Here is a 5,000-nt window from a genome sequence, read left to right on the forward strand (position 1 = left end):
CTGTAACTGAAATATTTGGTTGTGGTCAAGAAATATCTATCTGTGTGTGTGTGTGTGTGTGTGTGTGTGTGTGTGTGTGTGTGTGTGTGTTACCATGTTTTCTTTTCTTTTTCTGTCTACGAGTTTTTTTTATCTATTTTTTCATGTCTGTGTGTCTGTTTGTCTGTCCTGTATTTTTATGTATTCTCTAAAAATGTGTATTTTTTTTCTATCAATATTTCTGTGTTTCATTTAGTGTTTAAGTTGATAATTTCTCATGTTTCTCTCTCTCTCTCTCTCTCTCTCTCTCTCTCTCTCTCTCTCTCTCTCTCTCTCTCTCTCTCTCTCTCTCTCTCTCTCTCTCTCTCTCTCTCTCTCTCTCTCTCTCTCTCTCTCTCTCTCTCTCTCTCTCTCTCTCTCTCTCTCTCTCTCTCTCTCTCTCTCTCTCTCTCTCTCTCTCTCTCGCTCACATTATCATCAATTTCTTCTATATTTTTTTCCCATCTTATAATTTCCTCATTTTACCCATCCTCCTCCTCTTCCTCCTCCTCCTCCTCCTCCTCCTCCTCCTCCTCCTCCTCCTCCTCCTCCTCCTCCTCCTCCTCCTCCTCCTCCTCCTTCTCCTCGTATCTCGGGCACCAAAATACTGCAGATTCCTTATAAGAACCAATAAAGAAGTTGAAATATAGGAAACCATTCAATACACGCTCTCATTTCTTGTTCTATTCCATCTCTCTCTCTCTCTCTCTCTCTCTCTCTCTCTCTCTCTCTCTCTCTCTCTCTCTCTCTCTCTCTCTCTCTCTCTCTCTCTCTCTCTCTCTCGTCATATTTTTCATCTTTTCCTCTTTTCCGTCTCTCTTTTCTTCTCTTTATTTTTTCTTCTTTGTTTTCTTTTCCTCTATCTCTTCTCTTTTTATTTAATTTCTCTCTTTTCCCTTCTATTTCTCCTCATTTCTCCACTTTCCCCTCTCTCTCTCTCTTACTCTTCCCTCTGTTATTTTTTTTCCTCTTCTCTTTTTTACTCTCTTTTTCCTCCTTCTCCTAACCACAGTCTTTCCTCTTTTCCCTCCTTCCTTCCTTCCTTCCTTCCTTCCTTCCCTCCTTCCTTCCTTCCTTCCTTCCTTCCCTCCTTCCTTCCTTCCTTTCTTTTTTATGATTCTTCCTATCCTCTCTTGTTTCCTCTTCCCCTTTCCTCAGAGCATTTTTCCTCCATCCTCCACCACTTCCTCCTCCAATCTCTTTCTCTCCTCCACCACCTCTCCCATTCTCTCTCTCTCTCTCTCTCTCTCTCTCTCTCTCTCTCTCTCTCTCTCTCTCTCTCTCTCTCTAGAGGAATGCAATTTTTAGCAGGAGTCCGCCAAAGCATCATAGTTTGTACAAGTTTACGGGTCATTTTTACTTAGTCTGCTTCGGGGGTGTCAAACTTAGAGAGAGAGAGAGAGAGAGAGAAGAGAGCTAGAGGGAGTGTTGAAGTGGGTAAAGGAAGGAAGAGGAAGTGAAAAGAAGAAATGAGAAGAATAAAAGGAAGGAAGGAAAGAAGAGAAAGAAGGAGAGGAAGTTCTGTGGTTTGGCTCAGACCAGAGAGAGAGAGAGAGAGAGAGAGAGAGAGAGTAAAAAGATGGTGGGTAGTGAGGTAAGTTTTCTAACGAGTGTGCAAGAGTGACAGCGAAAGTACATTAGTGACGGAAGGAAACTGTGGAAGAGAATCTCAAGTTTTCCTCCTTTTCCTTCTCTTTCTCTTCCTCCTCCTCCTCTTCCTCCTCTTCCTCCTCTTGTTGTTATGTTACCACCTTTCTTTCTTCCCTTCGTTTTCTTTGCCTTTTTTTTTTTTTTACCTGAGTTTCCCCTTGTTCTTTTTACCATTTTTTCTTTACCTCCGTTTTCTGTTTCTCTTTTTCTAGTTATTTTTGTTATTATTGTTTTTTACTTACTTTATTTTTGTTCATGTACTTTTTATTTCCTTCCTTTTTTATTTAGATTCTTATTTAGTCATTTTTCGTTCCTTCTCTTCTTTTTCTCTCTGTTATCCCTCTCACTCTCTCACTCTCCCTGCCTCTCCCTGCCTCTCCCAGTCATTAGGGCACAGAGTGAAGCCTCGACTCTCACCCAGTAATGATTCATATGCGATAATAATAATAGAGTTGATGATAGAGAGATGTGCAACCATTACTACAAGACGCTCCTTACTTTCCTCATTAATCTGTCCCGCTCATCACGTCCCATTCACTGCCCCTTATTCACCATTCACTACTCTTCCTCACCATTCATTGCTTCTTATTCCTCATTCGCTACTCTTGTTTTACCATTCACTATACCTATTTCACCATTTATTGCTCTTGCTCACCATTTGCTACTTCTTGTTCACCATTCATTACTCTTGTTCATTCACTGTTCCCTTTTCACCATCTCTAACCCCTGTTCACCATCCATGCCTCTCTTCACCATCACTGCTCTTGTTAATTCACCAACTCTTGTTCATTCACTCTCCTCTGCTTATCACTCACTCTTCTTGTTCACCATCACTTTCCCCTATTCATCCACTGCTCCCTTTACACCATCACTGGGCCCTGTTCACCATTCTATGCCACTGTTCACCATTAATGCTCCTTGTTCATTTGCTGTCCTCTGTTCACCATCACTGTCTCTTGTTCACCATCACTACCCCCTTGTTCACCATCCTTACCTTTGTTCATTAACCGTTCCCTGTTCACCATTACTGCCTCTTGTTCACCATCACTACCCTTGCTCATCACTTTTGTCCCATATTCATCACACCCTTCCCTTTTCACCACTTTTGTCGCCTTTTCACCACTTCTGTCCTTTGTTCACTATTATTATCTCTCCAACATCTTTACCCGCTTTGTCAATCCCTTCCTCTTTTCTATTTCTTTTTTATTTTCATTTTCATATTTTTTTCTCTATGTTCGTAATTCGTGTTAACTCTTTTTTGAATAGCCGTTTTTATTTCTTCATTTTTCATACTTTTTAATTGTATTTTTGTGGTTTCATTTATTCACTGAAGAAATTAAAAAAAACTGAATTGTGAAGGATGAAAAAAAAGGAAGAGGAAGCAAAAGAAAAAAGTTATAGAAAGGCAGTGAGACGAAAAGAAAAAAAAATAACAACAAAGGAAGGAGAAATATCGAACAAAATAGAGGAAGGAATGAAATTTAGCCGTGTTTCGAGAGAGAGAGAGAGAGAGAGAGATGCAGGAGGAGTCAGACCCTTCACTCTTGAGATAATGCAGGAATTAGGCTTAAATTATTATTACAGTGCGACCTAATTAGGAGGCAGAGGCTGTGGTGGCGATGAGAGATGGGGCCAGATGGTGTTAGAGAGAGAGAGAGAGAGAGAGAGAGAGGGGGAGTGTAGTTGACAATATAAAAGGAAGGAAGTAAAAAATGGTATATAAGGAAAAGGAGAGAAGGAAGGAAGTAAGGAATATGAAGTAAATAAGAAAGAAAGGGGAGATGAGAGAGAGAGAGAGAGAGAGAGAGAGAGAGAGAGAGAGAGAGAGAGAGAGAGAGAGAGAGGGAAGGGGATATGTCATGTAAAGTGAAGGATAGAGAGAAAAGAGGGAGGAATATGAGAGGAAAGGTGAGTGACAGGAGAGAGAGAGAGAGAAAATACAAGAAAATAAGTTAAAATGAATGATAGACAGGTAGATAGACAGATATACATGAACAGAGTCTCTCCTCACAAAGCAACAAGTACAAAAAAAACACTATTTAAACTCCATGACACTTCAACACTACACAAACAACACAAATAAAAACATTACCGAGTCATATAGAACTACCACAGACCACGAGAGTTAAATAGGACCAATGGAACACAGCAAAACACAGCAACAGGAAACACAAGACCGATGCAGCAACACAGGGACACAGGGAGCTCTCGGCAACACGACAGGACAGATTCGCTCGTAAAAAGGCGTGGGAAGGAAAGTAACGAGGCAAACCAGTTGGGTAATACGATTTGAATGAAGCTGTCAGAGGTTGAGAGAAAGGCTGTCACGCACGCTGGGATGCTTATGTTCGCACGCCTGTCTTTTGTTATTTTTTTTCTGTATTTTTTTTGTGTGTTTTTCGTTAGATTGGTAACGTGTTTTCCATCTTCTTACTTCTTCTTCTTCTTCTTCTTCTATTTCCTCTTCTTCTTCTATTTCCTCTTCTTCTTCTTCTTCTTCTTCTTCTTCTCCTTCTTCTTCTTCGTCTATTTCTTCTATTTCCTCTTCTTTCTTCTTCTTCTCTTTCTTCTTCTTCTTCGTCTATTTCTTCTATTTCCTCTTCTTCTTCTTCTTTTCTTCTTCTTCTCCTTCTTCTTCTTCGTCTATTTCTTCTATTTCCTCTTCTTTCTTTTCTTCTTCTTTTCTTTTTCTTCTTCTTCTTCTTCTTATTCTTCTTCTTCTTCTTCTTCTTCTTCTTCTTCTTCTTCTTCTTCTTCTTTTTCGTCTATTTCTTTTATTTTCTCTTCTTTCTTCTTCTTCTTCTTATTATTATTATTATTATTATTATTATTATTATTATTATTATTATTATTATCATTATTATTATTATTATTACTTTTATTATAATTATTCATCTTTTCTTCTTTTCTTCTTATCATTTTCTCGTCTTTTCTTCTTCTTTTTCTTCTTCTTATTATTCTTCTTCTTTTCTTCTATTTCTTCTTCTATTTCTTCTTCGTCTTCTTCTTCTTCTTATTATTATTATTATTATTATTATTATTATTATTATTATTGTAATTATTATTTTTATTATTATTATTATTCATCTTCTTTTTCTTCTTCTTCTTCTTCTTCTTCTTCTTCTTCTTCTCCTCTTCTTCTTCAAAGGGTGTTGGTCTCCTCTTCACCCGGGAGTAGCTAACGAGCATTAACGAAGCTAGTTAGTGAGTGTTTAAGCCCCTCGTTAGCCCTCCTACCGCCCAGATTATGTTACTACCCTGCTTTCTGAAGGTACTCCTCCTCCTCCTCCTCCTCCTCCTCCTCCTCCTCCTCCTTCTTTATCTTCTCCATT

At 38.7% G+C, this 5,000-nt stretch overlaps 1 protein-coding gene across 4 annotated transcripts in view; it reads left to right on the forward strand.

Moving 5' to 3' along the window:
- Positions 1-5,000, forward strand: part of LOC123510026 (acetylcholine receptor subunit alpha-like) — a 240,940-nt gene that overhangs the window by 156,414 nt on the left and 79,526 nt on the right. The window lies entirely within an intron of this gene.

This window comes from Portunus trituberculatus, chromosome 28, assembly GCF_017591435.1.
Source record: "Portunus trituberculatus isolate SZX2019 chromosome 28, ASM1759143v1, whole genome shotgun sequence".
Classification (NCBI taxonomy): Eukaryota; Metazoa; Arthropoda; class Malacostraca; order Decapoda; family Portunidae; genus Portunus; species Portunus trituberculatus.